Raw genomic sequence first — 11,681 nt, forward strand, 5'->3', positions numbered from 1 at the left:
TTCAATTTGTCATTCCTGGCATAGTAAACCATGTGGTCATCAGATTCAAAATGGCCAATACCAGTCCGTTTTAGCTCACTAATACCTAAGATATTGATGTTTATGTGTTCCATTTCATTTTTGACAACTTCCAATATTCCCAGATTCATGCTTCATACATTCCATGTTCCCATTTTCAATGCTTGTTTACAGCTGTTTCTCTTCATTTTGAGTTGTGCCCCATCAGCAAATGAAGGTCCTGCAGGTTTTTTCTCCCATGGGCTTTACTCCATTTGCATCATCACGGTCAACTCCACTTTGAGGAGGAATCTCTTCCCCAGTCACATTTTGAGTGACTTCCAACCCAAGGGGCTCATTTTCTGGCACTATATCTGAAAGAATTTCTCTGCTATTCATAAACTTTTCCATGACTAAATATTCAGAAGTAGTTTGTCACTCCTTCTTCCTAGTCTGTCTTTGTCTGGAAGCTCATTTGAAACCTGTCCACCATGGGTGACCCTGTTGGTATTTAAAATATCAGTGGCACAGTTTTCAGAATCAAAGCAACTCACAAGCCACGACAGTATGACAAACTGACAGATGAGTGGTAGTGTCATATGATGTTGTTATTGTTAAGTGCCATCAAGTCAATTCCAACCCATAGAGACCTTACATAGGGCTTCCAAGGAATATCCGGTAAGCTTGAACCACCGCCCTTCTGGTTCAAATGACTTTGCAGTCTGATGCATTAGCCTGCAATGCCACACCAGGTGTCATATAATAGTGGCTTTTATTTTGCTGTGATACTGGAAGTTATGTAATTAGTGTTTATATACTTGATAAGATATCCCTGTTGGCAAGTTTCCAGACTTTCCAGACTAAGACTGATGAGGAAGAATGTGAGAAGCTGACTAGTTCTGGATATTATGAATAGCAGTACAACATTATCAGGCATAGTCTGGGAAGATAAACTCTTCAAGTTGGAATGCTCACAAAATATGACTGAAGAAAAGCTGCCTCGTCAAAGTAGAGTTGACACTGATGACATGAAAGGAGAAAAAATTTTGATGCCTTCATTTGTTAATGTGTAACAACTCAAAATGGAAGAAACAGCTGCAAATATCAAATATTAATAATGTGGAATATACAAAGCATGAATCTAGGAAAATTGAAAGTCATCAAAAATAGAATAGAACCCATCAGGATCAATACCATAGTCATTAATGAACTGAAATGGACTGGTATTGGTCATTTTGAATCAGATAAGTTTATAGATTACTGTACCTTTATGACAAATTAAAGAGGAATGTTGTTGTTGTAAAGTATCGTCTAGTTGGTTACGACTCAGAGCGACTATGTATATGGTTTCTGAAGAGCAGCTGGTGAGTTTCAACCATGAACATTGCAATTCAAACTGACCTTGTGGTCAAGTGCTTATCTACAATGCTACCCCAAGAATTATCATTTTTCCATGATAATGCCTTGAGTGTACCATGGACATTTTCTTACAGTACTATTGTCTCTTGATCATATGTTATCCCTTGGAAAGGTAGAACATCATTCATCTCTTTTTGATACAGTGACTCTGTATTCCTTTTATCTTCTTTTCATGCTTTCTGCATCGTTCAATATTTTCCCCATATAATCCTTCAACATTGTAAGTTTGTGATATGCTGAGCATAATCTTCCCTTTTGGCTTTTTAACTCCAGGACTTTGCACATTTTGTTATAATACTTTACATTCTCTTCGCAAGTTGGTCTTTGAAATTTTCTGTTTAGCTCTTTAACTACCTTATTTCGTCCATTTACATTAGCATCTCTATACTCGAGAGCAAGTTTTTCTTACATTCATTTTAGCATTTTCCTTATTTCTTGTCTTCTTCATGACCTTTTATTGCTTTTTCCTGTATCATGTTCTTGATGCCATCCCACAAGTTTTCTGGTCTTCTGTAATTAGTGTCTAATGTATAAAATCTGTTATTGAGATATCCCTAGGTTTAGGCTTAAGGTCAAAGTCAAATGTTGATTCTCATGGACTTGTTTTAATTTTTTTCAGCTCCAACCTAAACTTGCATAAGAAGACTTCATGATCTGTTCTACCATCTGCCCTGACCTTATTTTGGCTGATGATATGGAGCTTTTCCACCATCTCTTCACACAGATGTATTCAATTTCATTTTTATATATTTCATCCTGTGAAATCCATGTGTAGATTGGTCTTTTATGTTGTTTAAAAAACATACCGGCAACAAAAAAGTCACTGAACTTGCAGAATTCTGTCATGTGATCCCCATCATCATTTCTATATGTTACTACTACTGGTCCTTTTTTTGTTTCTCATCTTTACATTCCAATCACTAGTATTTATCAACATACCTTGATTGCAAGTTTGATCAACTTCAGACTGAAGAAATTGGTAGAATTCTTCAGTTTCATCATTATTAGCTTTAGTGGTTGGTGCATAAAATTGAATAATAATGGTATTAACTGGTTGCCCTTTTGGCATATGGATATTATCCTCTCACTGAGAGCATTATATTTCAAGATAGATCTTAAAAATGTTCTTTTTGATAATGAAAGCACCACCATTCTTCAGTATATCATTCTCAGCATAGTAATTATGTTTGTCTGATTCAAAATGGTCACTACTAGTCCATTTAATCTCAGTAATATTAAAGATATCAATCTTTATGTGTTCCATTTTATTTTTGACAACCTCAATTTTCATAGTTTCATATTTTGTATATTGTACGTTCTGATTATTAATGGATATTTGAAGCTGTTTTTCCTCATTATGAGTTATACCCCATTAGCAAATGAAGGTCGTGAAAGCTTTACTCCATTTGCATCTTCACGGTCAAATCTATTTTGAGGAGGCGACTCTTCCTTAGTCATATTTGGAGTGACTTCCAATCTGAGGAGTTCCACTACAAGCACTATATCTGACTATATTTTGTTCCTATTTATTATGTTTCAATATTTAACGCTCCAGTGCTATATGACACTGTCCCACTGTTACCCATAAGTTTTTTTAGTGGCTAAACATTCAGAAATAGTCTGCCTTTCTTTCTTCATTGTCTGTCTTAGTTTGGAAGGTGACCGGAAACCTGTCAAGTTGGGACTGACTTATTGCAACACTATGCAGAACAGAAAGAAACACTGACTGGTTCTGCATCGACCTCATAATCATTGCTACATTTGAGCCCATTGCTGCTGCCAATGTGTCAATCTATTGGGGGGGAGAGGGTTCATTCCTCTTTTTCTTCAATCCTCTACTTTATCAAACATGATATCGTTCTTCAGGGACTCGTCCCTCTTGGCAATATATCTGAAGTATGAGAGACTAAGCCTGGCCATTCTGACTTCCAAGGAGCAGTTTAGTTGTACTTCTTCCAATACAGATTTCTTTGTTCCTATGGCAGCAGTCCATGGTGCTTTCAATATTCTCCTCTAACAAAGTAACTGAAGTGCAACAACTCTTCTACGGTCTTCCTTACTGACTCTCCAACTTTCACATGCATATGAGATTATTAAAAATACTATGGGTTGGGTCTGGTGCACCTTAGTCCTCAAACTGACATCTTTGCTAAACAAGACCACATTAATGAAGTCTTGTACAGCAGATTTGCTGAATTCAAAATGTTGTTTAATATCTTGACTGCTGCTTCCATGAGTGTTGATGGTTGATCCAAGAAAAATGAAGTCTTTGATAATTTTAATATTTTCTCCATTTATACAGATTTTGTTTATTAGTCCAGCTGTGAGGATTTTTGTCTTCTCTACATTGAAGTTCAACTCATACCTAAGGCTGTGGTTTTTAATCTTCAAAAGTAAGTACTTTAAGTCCTCTTCACTTTCAGCAGGCCAGGTTGTATCATCAGAATATTTCAGGTTATTAATGAGTCTTCTTCCAATCTTTTTGCTACATTTTTTTGTCACATAATCCAGTTTATCAGATTATGTGCTCAGCATACGAATTGAACAAGGATGGTGAAAGAATACAACCCTGGCATAGACATTTGTTAATTTTTAACCATTCTGTGTTCCCTTGTACTCTTCAAATAAACATCTCTATGTATAGGTTCCGCATGAGCACAATTAAGTGTTCCAGAATACTTATTCTATTCAATGTTGTCCATAGCTTGTCATGATCCACACAATCAAAAGTCTTTGTGTGGTCAATAAAACACAGGTAAACATCTCTCTGGTATTCTCTGCTTTCAGCAAGATCCATCTGACATCAGAAATGATATCCCTCATATGGATCTTATCCTATCACAGACAGCATTTTACTTCATGACTGATGTTGATATATTCTTTAAGATGATGAATTTAAGATGTGATGCCATTCCTTTTCAATTTGTCATTCCTGTCGTGGTAAATCATGTGACTGTCAGATTCAAAATGGCCAATACTAGTCCATTTCAGCTCAATAATGCCTACAACATTGTTTGTGTGTTCCACTTTATTTTTGACAATTTCCAATTTTCCTAGATTCATACTTTGTACATACCATGTTCTGATTATTAATGGATATTTACAGCTGTTTCTCTTTGCTTTGAGTTGAGCCCCATCATCAAATGAAGGTCAAGAGCACTTTATCCCTTGACCTTTACCATTAACTCCACTTTGGGGAGGCAACTCTTTCCCAATCATATTTAAGTGTCTTCCAACCTCAGGGGTTAATCATCTGGCACTGTAACTGAAAATATTCTGGTGTTCCACATCATGCTTCAATAGTTAATAGTCAGTGTTCCACTACTATTTATAGGGTTTTCCATGACTAAATGTTTTGAAGTAGTCAGCCTGTCCTTCTTCCTAGTCTGTGTTCCTCTGGAAGCTCATATGAAACCTGTGCATCATTGTTGACACTACTGATATTTAAAATAGTAATGATATAGCTTCCAGAATCACAGCAATATGCAAGCCACCACAATACGACAAACTGACAGATAAGTGCTGGTTTAATACATTTGTAATGCTTAAACTTTGATTTGTTATTTTGTTTTGGTAAGTTTAGTAACAGTCATTTTAAATAATGTGTTCTTAGCATATATACTTATTTGATATAGTTGAATTACAATTTTACGTAAGATGTTTGGGGAATTAAAATTAGTATATATAGTTTTACACAGAATCACAATGAATAGTTAAATGAAGGTATTCTTATTTAATATTACTAATTTGAACAAGTCTAGCATTTTACTGTAAAAAAGTAGAGCAGATCATTGGCAGTGGCCAATGAATTTTGACTCCTAGGTACTTTTGATGAAAATTCAACTAGTTAACCATTTTTTTCCTCAATCACTGGAATAATTCAGTATTATTTCTGCTGCCTTGTGCATTCACTTCATCAATCTCTAGAAAAGATGCCAAGTCCTTTATACTTGAGCTATCAAATTATTGAGGAAAATCTTACATTAATAACTTTTGATTCACCAGCAATTTTTTATTGGTGACAGAGTGATTCATGTTCTCTTATTCTGCAGACAGGTATGAGATGTGTTAAACTATAGCAATGTTTTTCAAAGTAGATATTGGAAGGAAATATTTAAACTGAAGTTTTGTTGTCAATATCAATAAAGTGATAATATGAGAGGTTCTCTGTAAATTGAAAAACAAAGCAGAGGGCTGTGACTGGAGTCCTGGTGTGGCACTGGACGGCTAGGTCAGTTTGAATTGCAAGTTCAAACTCACCAACCACTTCTAAGAAACCCTCCACAGGGTTGCTTGGAGTTGGAACTGACTCAACTGCTCTTAATAACAACAACAGCAATAAAACTGTGTTATTATACAGAAATGACTATATTATTGTTGTTAAATGTCACCAAGTCAATTCTGACTCATAGCAAGAACCCTATACACAGTTTCAAGGATGACTGGTGTGCTTGAACAACTGACTTGGTGGTTAGCAGTCCAGGCTTATACTATATAGCCCAACACCAAGACTCCTAGATGACTATACAAGCTACAAGCTTCTAACAGCACACTCTACAAGGCAACCACTCATATCAAAACTTTGTACCACAAAACAATTTTCTTAAAATGGGTAGAATTAAGCATTTCCAGTGATGTAGACAGATTAGTTCTCTTGGTTCTTTTGTCCTATGTTCTTGGGATTCCCTCTTTCCTGACCCTTCCCAGGATACATCTTTTGTGTGTAAAAAAAAACAGGCAGTTTGGTTTCATACATGTTCCACAAATGCATTTACACAATCTGCCCCAGCCTTTTTTTTTTTTTTTTAAACAATTATTACTATAATTATCTGCCTGGAATACTCAACATTTAATGTTCTAGTCAATTTTGCCTTTTCTGTGAAGGTTATCTGTTATTTTACCAATATTCATTTCACTTCAAATTAAGAAAAACAATTATAGCTCATTCCCAGGGTTGTTGTAGAACTTTATGATTTTCTGTAATAGGCCTATGTGATTGTTTCCACAATGTCTGTTTTTGAATTCATTAAGGACAAAGACTACATCTTTTTGACAAATACTAGAAATTTAATGAATTCAGTTCAAAAGAATGAATTGACATTTAAATGACAAGAAACACACTGGAAATTTTATCACAACAAGACAGAGTCAAAGACAGTGCAAGGCATAAATAATTTCAGAGTGATTGACACCAAAAGTAAGAGAATGGTAACCACCAGTGGATAAGGATATGAAGGAAGAATGGAATCTTCAAATCTAGTTCATACCTTACTTACAACATCTGAGGAAATTTCCCTAAGCTTGTTGTTATAGTGTGCCCTTGAATCTATTATGACTCATAGTGCCCCAGAGAACAGAATAGAACAGCCTCATGGAGTTCTCTAGGCTATAACCTATAGAAATTGTGGTGTTGTGCTGTAGGATAAGCACTGTATTGTTAACCACAAGGTTGATGACTGAAGCCCAACTGCTGCTCCTCAGAAACCCCATATTGTATTGCTATGAGTTAGCACTGACTTAGAAATTAACAAAACAATTAACAACAATCTAAGGGAGATGATTCCCAAGTCTCTCCTCTGATTTTATCCACAGTTTTTTAAAGTTGTTTTAAATAAAATTGCCACATTCCATCTGGTATTATAGTCACCTATTGATATCATTTACTATTATTTACACTAAAAAATTAACTCTTTGAGGATACCCTATGTATTTCTCAGAATTCTGATTCTACAAATGTGAAGTAGTTTACACATACCAAGCATTCAATAACAGTTAGTTAAATATATGAATCAACATGTTAAATGTAAAAGACAAGGAATTATTGTTTGTTGCTATAGCTAAGTGCCATAGAGTCATTTCATTAAAGTGGCTTTAAGGGGTCAAAAATCAAGAGAAGCTGTGCTATAACTGTTATTGATTGCTGAAAATTATATATGAAATTATCATTTGAAAACAACTAGAAACAAGATTGTTCATCTTTGCTTGCATGCAGCATAGTCAATCACTCCCCTCCTTTTGCTACAAAACGTTCATCTTTACATTTCCAACCCACTGCAGACAGTCCTGATAACAATTATTCACCATTGTACCACAAGGGACCTATCCACATCTCCTTTCATGAGTCCCACCTAGACAGATTGGATACTACTCAGTGGAGATTCTACCTTCCTCTGTGCCCTCTGGATCTAGGCTCCCTCTTGAAAGCTTGTAAGCCAGTCACTTCTTGCCTTTGTCACCCTCCACCCTCCATATTGGGCAGCCAATGTCCAAGTTGCCCATCACTGTATACTCAGTGTATGGAGGAGATGGGAATGATCCTCGCTGTAAAGATTTGTTTCCTCTTTTGAGCTACTACATCTATAGGTGTAGGACAAGTTCATCAAATTATATCAAGTTAATCTTTTTTTCCGTCTTCTTTTTTCTTCTGGTTGAGCTCTGATCATACAGTCATTGAAGCCAGGTCAAATGGGTATTATCTGCAATTATGGGTGTTCTTATGCATATGCCCTCTCACCTTATCAGCTGGACACTTCACTCTCCATTCTAGTCCTCTGTGGCTATGTCACTGACTCTGGGCCCAAGAGTCCCCAGGTCTTGCCACACTGCTGGCCAACCAGGTCTCTATCTGGGTTCATAGGAGTCTATTGAACACTGTAGGGCTTAGCTTGCAGCTTCATTGCTGTTTTTCCCTCACTTCCCCTTATCAGTGACAAATGTGGTCACCAATCAAAGCGCATGTCTACTCATGTATTCCCATTTATTTTAATCTTTTTTTTTTTTTTTTTCTCTGTGTGTAAGAACTGAAGAAACATTATCTTATCCATTCAAATATTTTCCTCTGGATGCATCGTCTCAGAGACTGGAGCAGAGAAAAGCCTGATTTTTTTCCTTACCTTTTCTATTTTTTGCTTCAAAGTTGAAGACAATAAGCCATTCTCCTTTATTTAAATATGCTCAAGTAGATCCTGTATTCAGAAAGACAAAAAATAGCTACTTTTTGCTTTTTTGTTTTTGCTTTTCTCTTCATAAGTATATCCTTGTTTTTGTTTTAATCCCTAACATTAAAAACTAAAGTTCCTAAGTCTCTCCCCCCACCCCCTGCCCCCATTTCAGGCTTTTCCTAAAATCATGGTGTGGTGCTATAGGATAAGCAGTGGATTGCTAACCCCAAGATCAGTAGTTCAAACCTACCAGCTGCTCTTTGAAAACCCTATGTAGGCTCACTATGTGTTGCAACCGTCTTCATGGCACTTAGTAATAATAACAATGCTTGTTCTATACCTATGGAACTACTAGATTTACTTTAAGACAAAATTACTTCTTTTCCTTAAATGATATCTAGCAAATTACTTGGAAAAACTTCAATTTCAATACTTCATAAAAACAAATACCTTTTGACAAAATGAATTCATTTAGTTAATTTGTTGTAATGTTAAGACTATTTGCTTCACATAGTCTGTTGCTGTTTTTAAGCACCATTGAATAAATTCAGATTCATAGTGAGCCTGCATAGGGTTTCCAAGAAAAGGCTAGTGATTTTGAACCACAGTTCTTGAGTTTCAAACTGGGCTTGCAGTCCAGACCTTATCCTACAGCACCACACTATTTATCATTACACCAAATCAGACTGAGTTCCTTGAATAAATATTATTACCTAATTTAATAAGACCATCCAGAAGTAAAAATTAGATTTTCATAATATTGTTTCTTTGCATGCTTCATAGGATTCCTTGAGAAAGCGATTTAGAATATTTGTTTCCTTTAAGGCCTTGTTATACCAATCAGACGAACAAATTATTTTTCTGCTGTACTTTTGATATTTTTGCAAGACAAGAAGTCTTGATGGTGTCATGAGTTATAGTTGTGCTAAACACAAGATCAGCAGTTCAAGCCCATCAGTATCTTCACAGCAGAAAGATGAGGCTATTTGCTTTTGTGAGTCTTACGGACACAAAGAGGCAGTTTTACTCTGTCTTTCCATGAGTTGGATTCAACTTAATTGCCATTGGTTTGGCTTTGGGTTTTGTGAAAACAAAAACAAAAACAAAAACTATGAATTTCACAAAATAAGTAAAAATGTTGCAATTTTCTCTGCGAAGTTGTAGCAGGATTTAGTAATTCCACTGAAAACATAAGAACAAAAAGTCACTTGGGAGAGTGAAGCTTTGCTTTGCTTTCCCAAAGTTAACACCTTAGTCCTATTTCCCACCCCTAAAAGAGAGAACAAACCAAAATATTTGCAGACAGAACAAACAGATCTAAAATTCCCCTTAACCACATAACACAAATATTTTTTAAAGTTTATGAAAGGAAAGAAGAGACACAGTGGAAACTCATTATTTCAAAATGATCATGGAAATTCTAGATTAGTTTTAGTATATAGTTCTGATGTGGTGCCTTAGGGTAAGCACTAGAATACAAGGTTGGTTTGAACTGCAAAGTAAGTGATTCAGACTCACCAGTAGCTCTTCAGAAACCTTATACAGGATCACCATGAGTCAGAATTGACTCTACAGCACTGAGCAACAACAATTTATACTATAATTACAAGTATATTATACTTTTTTAAAGTACGTTAAGTATATACTATAGAAGAAGGAGAATAGTTAGCTACTAAAAACCCTATGAATATCTTTGAGACACTGTGAGATAGCACCAGAATATTTAATATTGAAACATGATGAATGGCATCAGAATATTGCTAGATACAGTGACGATAGGTGAGCCCTTCAAATAGGAAGGCACTCAAAATACTACTGGGGAAGAACTGCTTCCTCAAAGCACAGTTAACTGTGATGACACTAATGGAATAAAGATATCAAGAGATTTATCTGCTTATGGAGCACAACTCAAAATGAGGAGAAACTCAGAACATGAAATATATGTAGCATGAACCTAGGAAGTTGTCAAAAATGAAATGGAAGCCATAAATATTGATATCCTAGACATCAGTAAACTGAGATAAAGAGCTCTGGGAGTATAGTGGTTACAAATTGGGCTGCTAACCTTAAGGCCAGCAGTTCAAATCTACTAACCTTTCTGCATGAGAAAGAAGGGGCTTTCTGCTCTTATAAAGGTTTACAGCCTCAGAAACCCTACACAGGTTGGCTATGAGTCAGAACTCACTCCACAACACATAACGACCACCACCAGTGAGCTGAAATAGACTGATATTGGTCATTTTGAATATGACAATCACATGGTTTACTATGGCAGATATAAGAAATTGAAGAAGAATAGCATAACATTCACTATCAGAAACAACATTTCAAGATGTATCTTTAAGTATAATACTGTCTGTGATAGGATAATATACATATGCCTAAAACTAATGGAGCTGCAAACTACAAGGTAAGCAGTTCGAAACTACCAGCTGTTCCATGGGAGAAAGATGAGGCTTTCTGCTCCCGTAAAGATTTACAGCCTTGGAAACTCTGTATAGGGTCGTTATGAGTTGTAACTGACTTCATGGTACATAACCAACCAAAAGGAAGAACAATTAGTACCACTGTTATCATTATTAATGAACCAAACACTAAAACTAGTGATAAAATTGAAGAATTCTCCAAATTCTTCAGTGTGAAATCATCAAACATGCAATGTGGATGTTTTAATAAGTACTCGTGATTGGAATGTAAAAGTTGGGGGGAAAAAAGAGGATCAGAAGTTGGAAAATACATCTTGGTGATAGAAATGATGCTGGAGATCATATGATAGAATTTTTCAAGACCAATGACATATTCTTTGCAAATTTATTTTTTAAATACATAAAACATGATTATACACCTGGACTTCACCAGATGGAATACAAAAACAAATCAACCTGACTTTATTTGTTGAAGGGATGGTAGAAAAACTCTATACAGTGCATTGGGCAAATCTGCTGCATAGGAACTTTTTGAAGTGTTGAAGAGCAAAGATGTCAGCTTGAGGACTAAGGTGAACCTGACCCAAGCCATGGTATTTTCAATAACCTCATATGGATAAGAAAGCTGGACAGTGGATAAGGAAGATCGTATAAGAGTTGATGCCTTTGAGTTGTGGTGTTGGAGGAGAATACTAAAAGTGCCTGGACAACCAAAAGAACCAATAGATCTGTTTTGGGTGAAGTACAGCCAGAGTGCTCCTTGGAGGCCAGGATGGCTAAGCTCCGTCTCTCATACTTAGGACATATTGTCCCGAGGGAACAGTCGATGGAGAAGGATGTCATGCTGGGTAAGATGGAGGGTCAGAGAAAAAGAGGAAGACCCCCAACAAGATGGATC

Source organism: Chrysochloris asiatica, unplaced genomic scaffold, assembly GCF_000296735.1.
Source record: "Chrysochloris asiatica unplaced genomic scaffold, ChrAsi1.0 scaffold00011, whole genome shotgun sequence".
NCBI lineage: Eukaryota > Metazoa > Chordata > Mammalia > Afrosoricida > Chrysochloridae > Chrysochloris > Chrysochloris asiatica.